Below are 20,667 nucleotides of genomic sequence, written 5' to 3' on the forward strand. Positions count from 1 at the left end.
ATAATAAAGTTGATCTTAGTTTTTCCAATTTTTGTTTTTACCGTATTTAGAATGGAACCATTACGGGTTCTAAGGGCGCCTAAGTAGGTAAAACAAGGTAGAAAATTATTCAAAGAAACATGATGATCGAATAAAATTAAATCGATACAGTTTAAAGAATAGTGAGATGAAGCTAGTATGTCAATAAATAGGAACTCTAGTGAGGACATTCACAACAAATACACTATTTACTTTTTACTTTTATTATTATTATTTTTTTAATTTAGGGCTCATCAACATCTAAAGCCATTGGCGCCCAGAATCTTTTTTTTCCAGCGCTATTATAGTGCAAAAAATAATTCCTTAAAATAAATGATTACTTTGCACACACATGTATATATATACTTATTACAATAAGTAATGCCTATTTTTTTCAGGCTGACTTTACGTCCGAACTATCAAATTAGGTGTCGTGGACTAGCAAAAATATACTTTACTGCAAAATTTCTCATATTAACCATTAAAGGTATAGACTGGGAATATAGCCTAGTACCGCAATACATCTTAGCTTTGCGGGTCTAGCCTCTAAACGCTCGGCTATTGTGGCGCCTAGCAAACATACTTTACTGCAAAATTTCTCATATTAACCATTAAAGGTGTAAACTGGGAATATAGCCTAGCACCGTAATACATCTTAGCTTTGCGGGTCTCGCTCGGCTAAAGTGGCGCCTTACACATTACATATACAATATGTACATAATTATTTCGAAAACGCAGTCTAAATAAGTGCTATTGAACTATTGTAGAACGAATGAATGTTTAACGATGAAACTACACAAGAGGCAAGTTACCACATAGGTCATAATAAAGTACATAAAAATCTTTATTATCTTCAGTCAATAATGATTTTGAAGAAAAACATTCTTTGCAATGACCAAAGCTTTCCATTTTAAACTGGTTAGAAGAATAAAAGACGCTATGGTAATAAAACAAAAAACAGGAAAAAACGGTAGTTCACCATTTTACCACCATGGGACTGGTATAACAACCGTATTTACCAATCAACAGGAACACAGATTTATAACCTATTTTAGAAATATGACCATGACGGTGCGCAGAATGCCGAAATGTAATCCTCCAAAAGGACGGAGGCAAGAATATCCTTTACTTTCCTGGAAGATTAGTGTTAGACCAGTAAAAGTTTAAGTCTAGCCGATATTTTGCTTAATATGCTTACATTATCTAGGCAACATTTCAAACTTCACTAATAATTCATAGTTTTCCATGTGAGTAAAATAATTAAAATAAGGCTTTAAATATTAATGTACAATGGGCAATTATTTATAATTTATTTTATACTTTACGTGACTCTTTTATAGGTTTCCTTAGTGGAGGGGGATTTCTTTTGGGTGGAGGGGAAGGATCTTAATGTTGGCAATGTTGCAATTTGCTACAAAAAAAAATAAAAGAGTTTAAGGGTCGTATTTTTTATTTTTATTTTTCCTTTTTTTTTTACAAAGTCACGCAAAATAAAATGTAGCAATATAAAATAATACCTGGCGGTATTTACAACTTTTTGGATTGTGGTAAATTGTAGAACGGGACGTTTAGTAAAGTGTGCAAAAGTTTGGGAATTTTAAGCTTCCCCCTCTTCCTCGTTCCCTCCCTCTCTTACCGGGGTTTGCAATTTACTGGATATTAATGGCGTGACATAAAATTTATATACCATAAACAATAAACTTGTATTACAACAGGAATTTGGCAAACTTTATAACTGCTTATACTTAATTATGGGCAATTCTGTGATTTTCTTGACTGAGTTTTTTGTTTTGCTTTATTTTCTGGTTATCGTGTTGATTGAGCAGGAAATGAGAGGAGAGTAATAGAGGTCTTTTCCAGCATTTTTTTTTTTTTTATCGTAAAGGCTTCCGCTTGTGTAATTATTACCAACAACTACTATGGCGATCTAAGGTACCCAAAGCACCCGAAGAGGCGGTAAAATCTAATCTGTACCTTCTCGCGGATCCCTCCCGATAACTGTTCCTTTCAAGCCCAACAAAGGCGGCGAGCAGTAATCCACTGTCTCACCCCTTATATCTAGGTGGGAAAGGTGGGAAAAATGTGCCATTCTCCTTACATCTGAGGGAAGATGTCCTCAGACAGTCTGGGTAGTTAACAAATGAGGGGGAACGATGTCTGAACAGGAAGTGTTTACGTCAACCTGACGTCTTCCTCAAACCCAGGGATTTCTCCAGAGATTTGGACTAAAAAGAGTTGCATAATTTAAGTTATTAGCGGGTAAAAGTAATCACTTTTTTTTGTACTTTTTCTCACTTGTGAAATTTCATTCACTAGTTTTGATTTAATAATTGCCAGATTTTTAGACAGTTACAGGAAAAAGGAGAGTTCTTGATAAGTTACACCAAGAGGTTTTTTTTTTTTAAATGAAAACAAAAACAAAGATCACGAAGCGAGAATGGCAGAGAATGGCCACCCGTTCAATGCAAAGAAACTGATCCAACTGGAAGCTGCGAAGTGCTGGACCACAATCTGGTGGAGTGCAGAAGCGGTAAGAGTGAGGTGGGTGAGTGAGAGACAGAGAGAGAATGAGGAGAGATGAACAACTCGTAGGTGGTACAGATCACGTACAAGACTGCTCGTAGTAACTCGTAGTGGTGGGCCGGGAGGAGTTGCTTAGTTACGGTTAGAACTGATTGAATGCACTCTCAACTCCTACTTGCCAAACTAGCTCAGTACAATAACATGCTGATTGCATACCACCAGACTGGTATCTACGGTGCCGGTGGGAGGGGGGAGAGCAAGGAATCTACTGATGAGTCACTAACACTGTACGGAGCCTGTAAAGGTGTTAATTAGTAGCGGTGAATTTGTAGCCATTCTTCCTGGCAGGGAGCAACCACAACTCTGATCGTAAAAATAAAAAGGCTTTCATAGTAGTTCCAGTTCTATTGCTAGCTTGAACTTAGTGCACGGAGCTAGTCGGCCATAAACTACAAGACTTCATCAGTTCTAGAATGATATAGCATTCTTGAGCTTAAGAATTATGGTTGGAAACCCATCAACTGTACTAAGATCGATCTTAAGTATGTGTGCTTACTTTTTCTTCATGTCGTTAAAGTCTCTTATACGTCACAAGCAAAGCATTGCCGAATTTTAGAAATCAAGTAACCAAGCGAACAAAAATAGTCAACCGGATGTTCTTCTTTATTAAATTTTCTTTTTCTTTATGCTTGTGTACTTGTATATATTTTTAATACTTTAATTTTAATAAAATACCAAGAATTTCGAATAAGTCCATAAATTGGAAAGAGTTAACAAAAAACAAATTCAAATTCCAATTTCGAAGAATACTGGATAACCGGAAGTACCCACTCATTCATACATTTTTTGTAGTTTTTCGTAAAATTATAAAAAAAATAATATCTTTAATGTGAATGTGCACAAATATTGAAATGAACTATTTAATGCTAATTATAAGTTAGAAGAAAAATTTAATTACAGTTACTGTGGAAACACTAGCAACTATAACAAAGCGTTTTTTGAAAATTCAAAAATATTAATAAAAATCTCAAATATGCCTACTAAGTCAGCTAAGAAGGTGGTGAACGTGGCTGGAAAGCGTAAAGGGACGGAGAGTGGATCGGTCCCTACCACTAGAAGCATGTTGCGCCAACCGGATGTGAAGGTAGCTATGGAACTGACTGAGGTAAGCACCAACCAAGAAGCAAACAAGGTAAGTGATGAACAAATTTACACCAAGGCGAACAAAAGTACAAATGGATACACAAATATGGCATATCAAAGTACGGATTTAGGACCCTTTTATGTTATAGTGGAAAGCACCAACAAGGACAAAAAGGGGCTTTCGAGGGTGCACCCAATGTCAGTTGGGAAACTATTATACGAAAAACACATAGACATTGCCAAAAGTATCGACGGAATTAAAAAGCTCGGCGTAAATAGAATGAGAGTTGAGATGAACAATGGGGTAGCGGCCAACAGATTAGTGAGTTCGCAATTCTAAAGGAAAAGGGGTTCCGAGTATACATACCCAGATATTTATTGCAGAGAAGGGGAGTAATTAGGGATGTAGACACGGATCTGACAGAAGAGGAGATAAAGGAGGTTATGAGGGGTCCATTAGGGGCTGAATACCAGCTAATAGAAATCAGAAGATTAAAGCGAAAAGTGATAGACAGGGATACGAAAGAAACAAAATTCGTTCCCACTCGGTCGGTTTTGTTCTCGGTTAGGGGACAGCAGTTACCACAATACGTGTATATACATTACGTAAGATGCGAAGTGCACAATTACGTTCAAAATGTTATACAATGTAAACAGTGTTTACGATTTGGTCACTTTAAAGACCAATGTAAAGGGAATGTAAGATGTGGGAAATGTGGGGAGAATCATGAAGCATCTCAATGTAAAGATAACACACCTAAGTGTGTGAATTGCGGCAGTGCTAGCCATTTGGCAACTAACGTGAATATGTGTCCCCAATATAAGAAAGAGAAAACTCTAAAGCAATTAATGGGCGAGAAGAATATCTCATACCTGGACGCAAGAAGATTGCTATCCAGTAACAGTAACTCGTTTGCCGTCTTAGCGGAAAAACAAGCCCCCACTTTAGATAGTCTAAAAGAATTCCCCTTACTAAATAAACTCGTAGGTAACGATAATAGGACATTCGCGTCTACCATCTCTTATAAGAGGAAAACCAAAAGAAATAGGTTTGAGGTGTCCCCTAATTTCGATAAAAAATTGATTAACGACCTATTAATTCAACCGGGTACGAGTAAAAGTACACCAGGAGGATTAATTCCTCAAAACCCATACCGCCCCTCAGAGGTAATGAAAACTGCGAAATCCCTTCAACAGGATCCCCATTTAGATATATTATATGAAGCGGTATACTCCATTTTAAAGAGTATAAATGGAATAGAATTAAAAATACCTGACGACAAACTGAGATTACTAATCAAAGATAAAGTGATAAGTTTGAACGAGGCAATGTAAATTTCCAATTGGTTCTGTTATTAAGTAACAAATACTTTTTAACTGTACAGTGTATATAATATCTCATAGTTTTACTTAGTATACTTTCATTTACAACACATGAATAAAATAAAAATACTACAATGGAACGCAAGATCAGCCGTTTCCAACAAAGGCAGCTTGGAAATCTGTCTAGGCGATGAAAAAATAAATGTAGCTATATTAAGCGAAACTTGGTTTAAGCCAAAGTCAATTATAAAATTTACACATTTTAATATAGTGAGAAACGACAGAATGGACGGAAAGGGCGGTACAGCGATACTAATTAAAAATGATATCCCTTTTAAAGAAATTACCAATTTGTACAAAATAAATAAGCTGATGACTGTGGGCGTTAAAATTCCATTTTTTAAGGATGAATTGTCGGTAATTTCGATATACAACAACCCGGAGAATAAAATAACATATCGCGAATGGAATTCACTCTTTCAGAGTATATCCCCTCCCTTTGTGGTTGCTGGTGACTTCAATGTACACAGCCAAGCGTTTGGCTCTAGTTACACTGAGTCTAAGGGTCGCTATCTATTAGAAGCAATACAAGATAACAATTTAGTTTATTTGAATGACGGAGCGCCCACTTTATTGAATAATTTAAAACAAAAAAATAATTCGGCCTTAGATATTACGATTTGCACCGCACAAATTGCTTCAAAATTTTCCTGGTCCGTAATGGATGATACAATGGGCTCAAATCACTTTCCCATTATTATAGAAACGAATGAAAAATGCTTAGAATGTATTTGTCGACAGAATTCCCGGACATGGAATTTAAAGAAAGCCGATTGGCCGACGTTCCAAAATAGGTTAGATGAGGCTATTTCCAGTGTAGAAGATTATGACAGTTTCATAAATGTTTTAAATATTGTAAATGAAAAAGCTATACCTAAATTAAATCCACGGGTAACCTCGCGTAGTAAATGCTGGTGGGACGAGAAATGTAAAGCCAGTGTAGCAAGTAGGAAAGATGCATTTAGAAAATATAAGTTGAATCCTAACTACGACAATTATATAGAATATAAAAAACAAACTGCTAAGACGAAATTAATTATTAAAGAAAGCAAAACGAAACATTGGAGGAATTTTTGTGAAAATTTGAACAAAAATACTCCAATAAGGCTAATATGGAAAAAAATCAAATCTTTAATGACCCCACCAAATAGTTACATTCCAATAGTTAAAGGTGACTGGTCTAACGATTTTATAAACAAATTAGCTCCCCCTTTTACACAAAATAAAATAGAATTAATGGGCAATAATAATGATAAACATACGCTATTAAAACCGTTTACCATCAATGAGTTTAAAAGAGCTATCAAAAACCACACGAATACGGCCCCAGGAATGGATCAAATACATTACGCAATGATTTTTCACCTTCCCTTAGCGGCTAAATACAGGCTGTTACAATTGTATAACGAAATGTGGAGTAAAGGTGAATACCCACAACAGTGGAAAAATTATTTAATAAGTCCGATATTGAAGAGAAATAAAAATAGGGACCAATGTGAGTCATATCGACCAATTTCGCTGTCTTCTTGCGTCATGAAGACGTTCGAAAGGATGGTGAAAAACAGGTTGGAATGGTGGCTGGAGTCCAAAGGTTTACTTCCGAATAGCCAATGCGGGTTTAGGAAAGGCAGATCGGTACAGGATAGTCAGACTGAGCTCGTTACCGACATTCAGTTGGGTTTCATGACCAATAAAATAACATTAGCATTGTTTTTAGATTTTACCGCTGCTTATGACTCGGTTCAAATACCTATACTAGCAAAAAAGTTAGAAAAATTTAAATTGCCGGGTAAATTTATTAGGAATATTATCGAACTAATATCAAACAGACAGATCTTCTTAAAAATAAACAACCTGCTGGAAGGCCCCCAGCTGACCCAGATAGGCTTACCGCAAGGAAGCATTTTAAGCCCAATCCTGTACTCTATGTATGTAGCGGATATAGAGACAGTGTTGGTCGAAAATGTTAAAATGCTACAATACGCCGACGACGTGTGCATCTACACAACACAAAAAACTTCTGAGGATTGCAAAAAAGCGCTTGAAGAAGTTATGGTAAACCTAAAATCCTGGACACTTCTGAACGGGCTGTCGCTGTCAGAACCAAAATCAGTTCTCTGCCCATTTACTAGAAAGAGGAGATTGGGCCTCTCCGGTGAGATGGTACTGGCGAACTGGAAATTTCCATGCCAAATGTCCGCAAAATTCTTAGGGTTGACAATGGACAAAGTACTTAATTGGAAAAAACACATCGAAACCGTGGAACTAAAAATAGAAAAGTACTTCAACACACTACGAGCCTTTTCCCATAGGAAGTGGGGGGCGGACCCGGAGGTGTCCCTAATGTTCTACAGGGCCACAATAAGAGCGGTACTGGATTACGGGTGTTTTCTGTACGGTCAGGCCTGCAAGTATGTTATGCGACCCCTTCACGTATTACAAAATAAATGTATCAGATTGTGTCTCGGATTCTTGAACAGCACACCTGTGGACGTAATGTACGCAGAGGCTGGCGAATTACCGCTTGCTTATAGAATAGAAGTACTGTCCGATCGATATGTCTTAAAAAAATTAGCCACGAACCGAATAATTTATAACAAAATAAGCCAATTAAATACCGAAGTCCTCACTCACAAATATTGGACAAAAAAGAAAGGCCCCATTTACACAGAAAGTTTTATTAGAATCTCTACCTTTAGAGATAAGGTATATTCGAATAATAAGTTAGATGTGTACAACTTAAAATACGAACATTTATTGAGCGAATTAAGTGTTAACACTTCCTTCGACTTGATAAAGGTACCGGAAAAGATGAGAACTGCGGCCTTCGAAGATTACATTTCTTCCCATTATCCGGGCTCATATCGTTTATTTACAGATGGGTCCAAAATCAATAATAAAGTCGGAAGTGCTGTGTATGATCCGGTTCGGAACTATTTTACGATAATTAAATTAGAAGATGAGGCGTCCATCTATACAGCGGAGCTAATTGCTATTTTATCGGCTTTAAAATATATTTATTCGTTGTCGGAGAAAAAATATACCATTATTAGTGACAGCCAGAGTGCGTTGTGTAAATTATCACATATACACAACCAGTCTACAGGAATGAATCACATTATCGCAGAGATTGTAGAAACTATTGCCATTTTTAAAGAGAAGGGAGTCTGCATTAATTTTTTGTGGGTAAGAGGTCATTGTGGTATAAAAGAGAATGAAATTGTTGATACACTTGCAAAGGAAGCCACCAATAGTGGGGAAATGGCTAATTATAAATTACCACACACCGATATCAAGCGTATAATTGCAAAAGCAGCACTACAAAAATGGTAGACAGATTACAATAATGGTGATAAAGGTAGATTCTATAAAACTATGGCAGATCAGTTACCTAGACAACCATGGTTTAAGGGAACTGGCACGAAAAAATGGGTTGTTACGACAATAAGCAGGCTGAGAGCGAACCACGCGGTGTGCGGATCGTATCTACACAGGATCAACAAAAGGTCCTCTCCTCTTTGCGTAGATTGCAATGAGGAGGAAGATTTCAAACATGTAATAATGATATGTCCACGTTATGTGGTAGAAAGGAAACGAATGTTTGACGATATATACAGGTATTTAGATGCACCATTTCGCTACGAAGACATTATATTCTCCACCAACAGTTATGTGCTTAAGTCGATAGCAGAGCTAGCAATGAAATATGAATGTATTTAGAAGCTATAGCCGAATTAGAATGAATGGAACAAAATGCTTAGAGAAGGATTACGTGATTTTAATTTTGGTTAAGCGAGAAGGATGGCAGGAGCACAGAGTGCTGCTCCATCCATTAGCAGTAGTTTATGTAAATAGCGGTATATAGTAGAATGATGAATGTGTGAAGCGAATGTATTTGTAGGTAAGAACGGAGAGTAAGTGATATTCTAGTGATAAGCACCTAGACGATGCTGGCTGTATGGCGGAAGCCAATGCCAAAAAAAGAAAACAAAAAAAAAAAAAAATTTAATTACGTAAACTGTGGCTGGGAAAAGTCGTGTGAGTGTACACACCAGATCAGTTTAAGTATACGCTGACAGTCACTCAGTTGACCACAACTTCGTGACGGAAACCTCTCCTATGACAACTGGAAACGGCAAAAAAAAAAAGTAAGAAGAAGAAGAATGTCCAGCACGATTCTTACATTATCTGTAGGAAGGTCGTGAGTTTGAATTATTAGTTTATAATTTAGAGATTGCAGGTGGGCGGTGGGGATTTATGAAGAGTTAATGATGAATACTGAGAGGCTGTTAGAGCAAAAGTACTTAAGGTAGGTATAATTTGAGACATAGAACATGACAAAATAACAGTGCTTTAAACTGATAACTATAATATTGGATAAAACTAAGTATTTGAATGAATACTATATAATTCTAGAATGAGACTGTTTTTTTCAGAACTTGAAGTTAACAAAGCCACCCCCATTGTGGGAGTGCTGAAAAGTTGATAAAATATCTTGCTGAAATAAGCTTGGATGGTTTATGGAAAAAAATTCAGTAAATACATTGTGTTCCTTCAGAATGATGGGTTTTAATTGAAATATTACTAGAATTGAAATAGGCGCCACGGTAGCCGAGCGGTTAGAGGCTAGACCCGCAAAGCTAAGATGTATTGCGGTACTAGGCTATATTCCCAGTCTATACGTTTAATGGTTAATATGAGAAATTTTGCAGTAAAGTAGGTTTGCTAGTCGCCACGATAGCTGAGCGGTTAGAGGCTAGACCCGCAATGCTAAGTTGTATTGCGGTACTAGGCTATATTCCCAGTCTATACCTTTAATGGTTAATATGAGAAATTTATAGTAATGTATGTTTGCTAGTCGCCACGATAGCCGAGCGGTTAGAGGCTAGACCCGCAAAGCTAAGATGTATTGCGGTACTAGGCTATATTCCCCAGTCTATACCTTTAATGGTTAATATGAGAAAATTTACAGTAAAGTAGGTTTGCTAGTCGCCTCCGTACACGACACCTAATTTGGTAGTTGGACGTAAAGCCGGCCTGAAAAAATTGGCAATTACTTTACTTTACTTAAATGAAAGATTAGTTTTGTGGGAGGGCTCTATTTTCCGAGGGTCAATCACAAACCAGCTAGACCATATGTTCGCCAACTATAAACCTAGAACTTTTGATTGTTGCTCTCATCCAGTCAATACTTAAAAATCCGAGAATCTGACCGAAGAATAAGCGTCAGAAATAAACTTAATTATGTTGCCTAAATAATTTTGTAAACATATTCGCTGAAAAAAAATCTCATTAAGTTTTATCCTAAATGAAAATGTATTTACTTTTCAAACAAAACAAAAAAAGTAAAACCTAGTAAAGCCTATATTTTTTCAGGCAGGCTTTACCTCCAAATTAGATGACATGTACGGAAAAAGAAAAATATGTTTTGAACATTTACAACAAGATTTCCCTTACTACAAATCTCGAATTGCTAACTTATAGGAAAAATTGTATTATTGTATAATTCCTAATGAATGCCCATTAACCACAGTTATACGATTGATTCAATAATCGACCTAATGATGGACCAGTTGAGGACAGAAATATTTCTTAAACCAACTCGTAGATAAGGAGGAAATACATAATTTTTTCGAATCAGTAAAATGTTTACTACAATAACACGTACGTAATAAGGTAATCAAATGGCAAATATCTTTAGGAATGTTAGAAATGAATTCTTGAAGATATTTAGCATATCGTAAAAGAAAAAATCGATGTTAGCGATCAATTAACATGGAATCGAATCAAAATATTGACCTGAAAGGTGAGGGCCACCAACGGACAGGTTTCCAGACTAACTAGATTAAAATGCTGTAGAAATGATACTAATATGCATAAGAAAGGACCTTGAAATGAGCGTATAAATTCCAATGTTGGAAAAAAATTCATAAATATTTTTTACAATTGCAGGAACTGAACGTCTTGCCGAAACAACTAAGCATTTGTTTACTTTTAATATTTATTTTGCCCAGATTTAGGTTATCTAAATATAAAAACAACTCTAAACATTTAAAGCTGTCTATAGTATTCAATTTACACCATAAAATAAACCAACCATGAACGCAGATAAGAGCTAATTTAAAAAGGAAATCAGCTGTTGTGGATTAGTGTTCTAAATAAAATACAGAAGGCGTAGTACTAGTTCTCTGAATGGCTACCAGACAGCTCTCTAAGCAATCTAAATACTAAATCAGCTGTGAAGTGACAACCTGTAAATCAGCTGTGAAGTGACAATCCCGCTTAATAGCCTACACTTTATTATAAACAGCTGTGTGGTGGCGACAAGTACAAGAGAGTTGAAACAAAGTCAATATTTATTTTTATTAGATCGATCCAGCTATGGGACTTGAAAATTTCTAGTCGTGAACTTCACATCGAACCTTATCTAAGAAATTTCTCCTGATTAGGAAAGAGCTGACGCTATAAAAATGCAGTTAGAATCACTGTATAGCCTAATTTTCTTGATAGTAATTAAAATAAGTATTAAAAGAGAAAACATAAAAGGAAATTGGTCTTGATCCCTATAATTTAGGAGGACGCCAAGAAATCTAACCTATTTAATGTCCGTTATCCCATCTCTCTCATCAAACCCCCGGAAAATCTAGATGCTCTTCCTCGTATTCATTAGCAATTCACTGAGTATTGTTTTACAAAACTGTCTAATGCAAGTACGTGGTGAATTTGTTAATGATGAACAACATCTTGGCGCACGTTTAAAACGCCATTAGCTTGCGCGTACATAAACTAAAAAAAAACATAAAAATGAAATGTTCCTAACTGTAAACATTATTTAGGTGAAATTGGGTAAACAAAAGAAGACAGAGAGAGAGAAAAAAATAAAGACAATGGATGTCTTAAAAGACTATTTTCGTATGAAATTTTAAAATTTTTTCGGAACTGATGTTCCGAAGTAAGGAATATCAGCTCCAGATAATTTTTACTTAATTTCCCCAAGATAAGAATAGCATATCGATTATCTTAAATTTTCAAGTTTTTCAATAGAAATATCTGTTTTCTGGTTTTCCTGACAGTAATTTAGCATTAAAAATCGTTCAGACAGAACTACCAATTTAGTGTCTTTCTCGAAACGTCACCGACGATTTTGTAATATTTATGAAATTTTCCAGGGACAATCGATTAAAAATGCTGTTGTAAGAATGATGATGGCTACACTTCCGTTTAAAATAGCATTTTGAGGTCATGTCCTAACGTGTAATATTTAGAAAGAATTTAATGAATTGCTGACAAAATATTGAAGACAATTTTTTCCACCGGAAGTACCTTATTACTTAACGACTTCATATTTTATTTTCATATCATATTTTGGGGTTTTTCAAATTGAAAATGGTTGCTGCGTTTTACTCTAAATTTCGTATATACATATTCACAGAGTTTGAAATGAAAAAGTTGCATTCTATCGTTGTTTCGCGATTTGGCGTTCGAATTTTCAAAATCGCTGCTTATAATTAGCAGAAACAAAAAAAAAAAAAACTAATTTTTTGACGGATATGCGGACGGAGTAGTAGCAAATTATTCATTTAAGGTTCCGTTTTTGATTGTCAAGGGACTACTTCCGTTCGCACCCTGTAAACTGAGAGAAGTCTATCACCATACTGCTCCTTAAAAATGCGCCGAATTATCCAACATCCATTTTTTTTTTTCAAGGCCACTGTAAAAGGTCCTGGTCCTGGAATGTGACATGAAAAATCTATGGTGATAAGTTCGTTCTTAGCGAGCATCTACGTATGACCCAAAAAATAAACTTGTGCGAAAGTTCAAACTCTTTTAGCACTTACGAACAATTCGTAAATGATTAAGTGAATCAAAATTTGGCATATATTTGGAAAATTAGAAAAGAAAAATTAAATAATCCCAACACCGGATGTGTCCACATTTAAATACGTAATTATATTGCTAGCCAGTTGCCAATTCTAACCCAGCAGAACAGGACCACAGAGTTCCTGTCTTTATTATTCTAACAACCAATGAAATCATCCACTTTAGTCATGCCCATCAAGTATGAATTACAAAAAAAATGATTGAGAAATACATAATAAGTAAATGTAATTCATTTTAGACAGATGGTACAGAACAATAAAAATAAAAAATAAATAAATAATTTATTTTGCGCTAGAAATAAATAATAAAATGACTAAATCATTACTAAATGACTAATGTCTGGTTACATACCGTGTGATTACTAAATTATGTTTACGTATTTGTAAAAAAAAATAAATAAAATACACCTATTAGAATTCCTATCTCTTTAGTCACGTTTTCTAATTTCATTCAATAAAGTGTTTACTATGTTAGAAATAAATAAATCGATACATTAAGGGAATCGCAATTAAAAAGAAAAAGAGAAAAAAAGAAAAAGAAAAAAAAGCATTTTATTTTCCAATAATTATTAGAAAATTTGGCGGGTCTAGCCTCTAACCGCTCGGCTACCGTGGCGACTAGCAAACATACTTTACTATAAATTTCTCACATTAACCATTAAAGGTATAGACTGGGAATATAGCCTAGTACCGCAATACATCTTAGCTTTGCGGGTCTAGCCTCAAACCGCTCGGCTACCGTGGCGACTAGCAAACATACTTTACTATAAATTTCTCACATTAACCATTAAAGGTATAGACCGGGGAATATAGCCTAGTACCGCAATACACCTTAGCTTTGCGGGTCTCGCCTCTAACCGCTCGGCTACCGTGGCGACTAGCAAACATACTTTACTATAAATTTCTCACATTAACCATTAAAGGTATAGACTGGGAATATAGCCTAGTACCGCAATACATCTTAGCTTTGCGGGTCTAGCCTCTAACCGCTCGGCTACCGTGGCGACTAGCAAACATACTTTACTATAAATTTCTCACATTAACCATTAAAGGTATAGACCGGGGAATATAGCCTAGTACCGCAATACACCTTAGCTTTGCGGGTCTAGCCGCTCGGCAATCGTGGCGACTAGCAAACATACTTTACTATAAATTTCTCACATTAACCATTAAAGGTATAGACTGGGAATATAGCCTAGTACCGCAATACATCTTAGCTTTGCGGGTCTAGCCTCTAACCGCTCGGCTACCGTGGCGACTAGCAAACATACTTTACTATAAATTTCTCACATTAACCATTAAAGGTATAGACCGGGGAATATAGCCTAGTACCGCAATACACCTTAGCTTTGCGGGTCTAGCCGCTCGGCAATCGTGGCGCCTTGGTGGTTCAATATTCCCCACCAGATTCGTCATTATCGACTGACCCATACTGAGCTTGCTAAGGGGCGCTAGGGTTTTCTTCGTGTTAGTTCCCCCGCGTCCACCGATCGTAGCCTATAAACTGAGATAAGTCTATCAGCTTACTGCTCCTTAAGCCTGTGTCCCTAAATAGACTCCCTCCTCTCTGCTCGTTAAATACACCTTCCGAAAGAGTGCGATACTAAAGTTCAAAAGAGATTTATGTATCTAGATAGTTACCGGGTTCAAAACTCTTGAAAAAAGAAATCGCTGTAAGTTCTCGAAAAACTGCATATTCCATTTAAATTTTCGATCAAAACAGCAAACCGGAAATGCAAATTTAAGAACGGTGAATTGTGTTTCTGTAAAAATAGAGTCAGAACCTATTTAATAGGTGCAGCATCAATGTGACCTCTGTTAAACTTTAACTAGGTTAAACTTAAACATTTGAAAATTTACTTTAAGGTCCATAAAAGGATGATGTACAAAAGAAGATAAATAAATTTAAAATGACAATTAACACAGAAAAGAAAAGAAGAAGTTATTTTTGGGGGATGTAATAGGAATTTAATAATAAATAACGTAGAAATTGAAGATCATTAAAATAAATTATACACTTAAAATAAAGAACCCATTTATACAAAAATAAATGAAAGCTTATTTAATAAAATGCAAATTTATTTGGCCGAAAAATTTATTTAAAGAACCCCGTTAGACTTTGTTTTGCTTCAAATAATAAAATTTATGAACGAAATTTTTAATGGTGATAATAGAAAGTGGCAGAGAGAAAGAAGAGAGAGGGCAGAAATTGGTTGTGCGGAGACTTTATGGGCAGTGAAAGGTCAGGAGAGCTCTCTCTCTCTCTGTCTCTCGGTTACAGGTGAACAAATCACTCCTGGTGTGGGAGCCTTAACTACAACAACAACAACAACAACAAAGAGACACGCCAAAATAAATTGAAAAAATCTGGCCAAAGAATACCATCTCTTTTGAAAGTATTTTTAGCCATTTACCTAGAGATATAAATGGCATTAGGCAATTATAATTTTTATCACAACCATTTCTATGGCCAATAATAATAAAAAAAATAATAATTAAAAAAAAAAATATAAAGGTGTAGAACCGCAATATCTAATTTAGGACTTCGGCCAATCACCTATTAAAGAAAAACGTGATGAGCGCTAATTGGTTGTTTGATTTGTTTTTTAAAATAAAAAAACTCTATTCCACCTAGTAACGGGAAGTAATGCGATCGAAAAGTATGTTTTTTTTTTTTTTTTTATACACTTCAACTCGGTGTTTTCAAGTTCGCGGCGATTTTCGTAAGCGCTAGTGAAAAGTAAAGTATGTTAGGGTAATACTAGTATTGTCAGGCAGACTTCACCTCCAGGTGTCGTGGACGGAGGCGACTAGCAAACCTACTTTACTGTAAAATTTCTCATATTAACCATTAAAGGTATAGACTGGGAATATATCCTAGTACCGCAATACATCTTAGCTTTGCGGGTCTAGCCTCTAACCGCTCGACTATCGTGGCGACTAGCAAACATACTTTACTGTAAATTTCTCATATTAACCATTAAAGGTATAGACAGGGAATATAGCCTGGTACCCTGCAATACATCTTAGCTTTGCGGGTCTAGCCTCCAACCGCTCGACTACCGTGGCGACTAGCAAACATGCTTTACTGTAAAATTTCTCATATTAACCATTAAAAGTATAGAATAGAGAATATAGACTAGTATCGCAATACATCTTAGCTTTGCGGGTCTCGCCTCCAACCGCTTGGCTATCGTGACGACTAGCAAATAAACTTCACTATAAATTTCTCATATTAACCATTATATAAAATCCCAAGGCCTATATAGCTCGGGAATCGGACCCTCTAACCAGCAATACAGCTTACTTTGCGGGTCTAGCCTCTAACCGCTCGGCTACCGTGGCGCCTCGTAAGTGCGTGTAATTGAAGCAATATAATAAGTAGCGACAGGTTGAAACAGGCAGATTGGAGGAAAACGATGTTCCAAAGAGGTTACTGGATGATCAAATTGGTCTTGATATCTTGGAAAGTTAGAAGAGCGAGTTGTCTATCTATATCCCACAGGATCTATATTTTGTTGCGCTCCCGAAATTGGTAAGCAATGTAGGTAAAGAGCAACAGTTGAATTTATGAATTTTTCAACTAATAAGGCTTAAATATGTAACCACGGTTCCCAACAATCGGCTAACCGGTAGTACTATTTACTTATTAGATTTCTTTTCTAGTAATTTTTAGCGATAGCGATTTTCGCTGAATACTATTTCTTTAAAATGAATTCAACTATCTTTTTCATTTCGAGGATTTTTTCATTTCACACTATACATATAGTCATTATTTTATTTATTACTAATAACGGAAATTACATTGACTACTGTTCTATTGAGATGACCCTTCCGTCATAAAAAAAGGACGTTTTTTCTGTTAGATTATATTTATGTTCACAATCTTTACTGATAACCCTTCAAGATGGACATACAGCTGTTTATGGTAAAAAGTTAATTTTCTAAACTTAGATTAAGAGTACATAAAGTTAATTACATGTGCGTGATATTGAGGAGCTATCTTCGTAACTAATTTTAGATTTCTTTAGACCTAATCTTTTATTTTTTTGTTGACGTCTCCTCCAGCAGAAAAATATTATCAACTATAAATAATAGATTCAGTTTCTAAGAAATCGTGGTGGCAGTTTAACAAAACTGGATAAATGTCTACTATTTCTACGATTGGATCTATAAACTTTTAAAGTACGAGTTAGTATAGTTAAGATAAAGATTCATAAAGGCGGTGGTTTTTCATAATCGAAGAGGAAAACTTACAATTAAAAATCACCGTTATTTGCGAAGAGATATGGCAATCAAAAATCAATTTGGTAGATATAATTTATTGAGGATAATTTTATGGCTGAATAGTGGAAGGCATGATTATGGAGGACAATCACCTGGGATCGAATGCCTCTTGAAGGTCGAAAATCCTTACTTCTAACAAAATCTCTTTAGAGAAGAATTACGGTTATTTTACGAGTATATCAAGTTATTTAAAGCAAGTCAATATCTGAGATGATAGACGCCAGGAGAAGTCCATCACCAGACAGTGTAAGAAGCTCTTTAAAAAGAAAAAAAATCAAGGGTCAGCATCTGGATTCGAACCGGCGATCTCCTCATTGGAATTCAATATGTTTTATTAATGCTAAAATAATTAAGTGTTGAAATTAGAAATAATTTTCTTCAACATGATCATACTATTACTTTAAACATGTATAATATTGCAAGAAAAGGTGGAGGAGTCTGGGCACCAGAGAGTATCCCATTTTGCTGTCTTCCTGATCCCTGGGGTACCTCTAGAGATCCTGGACGGTAACCAGGATTGAATGGAGTACACCCTTTTTTTAGAATACTTCCGAGCGTTTTAATTAGGGGCAAATTTTGGAACATCTGGGGAGTGTTTTTTTATGCCAGGGGTGCATGGGAACATTGTACCTGACTACCGGCACTTCCTATACCTCCTGGATTATTGCCTAGAGGATTGGTTCCCTTAGAAATCTTGCCATGTAATGGTGAAGGAGGAGAGGCTGGTTTAGTTTCTTCTGGTTAGAAGAGAACCTGGTTAATATTGCTAGGGTTGCTTCTCAAGGGCTATGTTTACTCAATGGGTAATTGCAGATACATCTCGTACATCTCCTTCTAACTGGCAGCGATGCCATCATCCAAGTAAGACATCTTGAAAGTTTCCAAGAAGTGGAGATTGATTTGCCTTCCCTCTTTACATCTCTCAGATTCTGAGATTCCTCAATGGGAAGTCTAGGACCAGTATAAGGTGCACAATTGATCTTGAGGCCGTTGTCCATCATTAGTTGGACTTCCACTTAAGCTTCATCACATCCATCCAAGGTCGACATTGAAGGTTGCAACTCAAACCATCAAAAGATAAATATGCTCTTGGCTAATTTAGTTCTTCCTAAGAGATTTCTTCCCACTTCCAAGAGGTTAAATGCCTTATAAATCCACACCTCTGTATTAGGACATCAAATGCTTAGGCCGATCCTGTCTTGATGACGTCAGTGCTCACTCCTAATCCAGCCGCCGTGTAATATTGAGAAGTCCTTTCGTTCCCACCCTGATTCTACCCAGCTAAAGCCATCTTCTTCCTGTCTACACTTATAAATAAATAACTGTGTAATCTTTTCCATTAATCATACAGCTTCCTTTTTCTTTTTATTAGAAAAAAAGAAGAAGATATAATTAAAAAGTCACATTTTCTTGAGAAAAAAGTTAATAATAAAAAAAAACTAATAATAATTCTAATCGATTTAATCATTACCATATTAAGGATAACTAATCGAGTGGACAGACGTCGAATAGAAGAGAATGTACGCGACGTTAAAACACTCGCACACATAGAAATACTTCAAAAGGCATTGGCCGACATCACCATTACATAGACAGAGATTACCCTTCTCAACAGACCATACCAATATTCCTAACTTGTAATATTTTTCTATACAGTGGACGACCAATATTAAAATTCCTTTAAAAATCTATCTAATATTTCTAATAAATTTTGGTAATCAACTGAGATCGTGACAAATAAAAAAGAAATTCTGAAAAATCATTTTAACGGGAAATATACGTTCTAAGACATTTTGAGGCAGAATGGCCAAAAGTTAAAAAGATTTTCGCCATTCTAACATTTCCATTCAAAATACAACGACTGGATGCCCTTTAACCGAGTCATAAACTTAGAACTCTTAAGACCTCTCAACATCCCTTTTAGACAACAAACTTTTAAGACGGTATATCACATCCCTTGAACTTTGGTTTTCAAACTGTGAGGGGGGTCGCAAAGGAGTTCTGCACTGCAAAGCAGTCAAAGAAATTATAAATTTTAACACAAATGCCTCATTGAGCCAATTGAAGAAGCAAGGCATCTTTAAAAGGAAGTAATAAGTATGTATATTAGGAAATTTGAATGTCTCAATTAACTACGTAAGAAAAAAAGTAAAGTAATGCCTATTTTTTCAGACGGCTTTACGTCCAACTACCAAATTAGGTGTCGTGGACGGAGGCGACTAGCAAACATACTTTACTACAAATTTCGCATATTAACCATTAAAGGTATTGACTGGGAATATAGCGTAGTACCGCAATACATCTCAGCTTTGCGGGTCTAGCCTCTAACAGCTCGGCTATCGTGGCGACTAGCAAACATACTTTACTGCAAAATTACTCTTATTAACCATTAAAGGTATATACTTGGAATATAGCCTAGTACCGCAATGCACCTTAGCTTTGCGGGTCTAGCCTCTAACCGCTCGGCTACCGTGGCGCCTGTCTCGATGAACTATTACGCAAAAATAATTTTTTTGCTTTCCTCTACAGGAAAAGAAAATATTGCTACCATGCCTAATTTTAGAAATTGCTTTTTAAGGAAATTTCCGTTTTGAGGTGCGAGTGTGTATGTTCAAAAAATGTCTCAAGAAACTGAAAAAAAAAAAAAATACCGGAAGCTGAAACTTGTTTCAATTTGAGACCACCAGGATCTCCGTTTAAGCGGATCAAAATCCTTCGAAAACTCTTTTACGATTTCGGCGCTTTCTCTTAACGTGGAGCAAGAGAAAATAAAGTTAGATTTTTTCTCTCTCTCTCTCTCTTTCTCTCTCAAAAATTAGACATTTTTAAATTTATTATAATGATCAAAACCATAAATTTTACTGAGAACGAAAGGTCTTCTAATGACATCTCCGAATATAGTAATAAATTTGAAAAAATAAATAATTCACAGCCACTTTGATTAAACTACGATTAGTTTATCTTACATTACTAATATATCGTAATAGTTACATCAAACTAACGAATGATACAAAAATATTATATTTATGTATAAAAATAAATATGAACATATATTTCTTAGGAAACGGTTAATAAATTAAAAAAATAAATAAATACAAAATTAAACTGAAGAAAATTATCTATTCACCAATGATATTTACCAAAATAATCATTTAATTATATTCATACTTAATTGGGTAGCAGTTTTGTAAATCTTCTTTAAGTCGAGAATGTTTTCCATAGAAAACGGTTTTAACCTTGGGGTATATATATATTTTTTTTTCTATGAATAAATAGAAATATTTATGTTATTCAATGGAAAAACCTAGGTATAAAGTGGCATTCTGACTTGAAATTACATTCATCATAATTTATTTGTGGAATAATCTGCAGCACGCTATCTCTTTCTAACTCTTTCGCCTCTAATTTAATACAAAATGAGTGCATTTGAAAC

The 20,667-nt window shown here is 35.5% G+C and overlaps 1 protein-coding gene across 6 annotated transcripts in view; it reads right to left on the bottom strand.

The window, feature by feature from the left end:
• The window catches only part of LOC141452976 (uncharacterized), a 219,027-nt gene that overhangs the window by 60,110 nt on the left and 138,250 nt on the right, over positions 1-20,667 (bottom strand). The window contains exon 1 of one of the 6 annotated variants that reach the window (XM_074125660.1): positions 3,098-4,606. The exons of the other annotated variants lie outside the window; for them this stretch is intronic. The gene's annotated coding sequence lies outside the window, so the exon portion shown is untranslated. Of the gene's footprint in view, positions 1-3,097; positions 4,607-20,667 lie in introns of those variants that run through there. 6 annotated transcript variants of the gene reach the window in all.

The sequence above is a fragment of the Rhodnius prolixus genome, unplaced genomic scaffold, assembly GCF_049639745.1.
Source record: "Rhodnius prolixus isolate KJV_2025 unplaced genomic scaffold, Rpr scaffold_1, whole genome shotgun sequence".
Classification (NCBI taxonomy): domain Eukaryota; kingdom Metazoa; phylum Arthropoda; class Insecta; order Hemiptera; family Reduviidae; genus Rhodnius; species Rhodnius prolixus.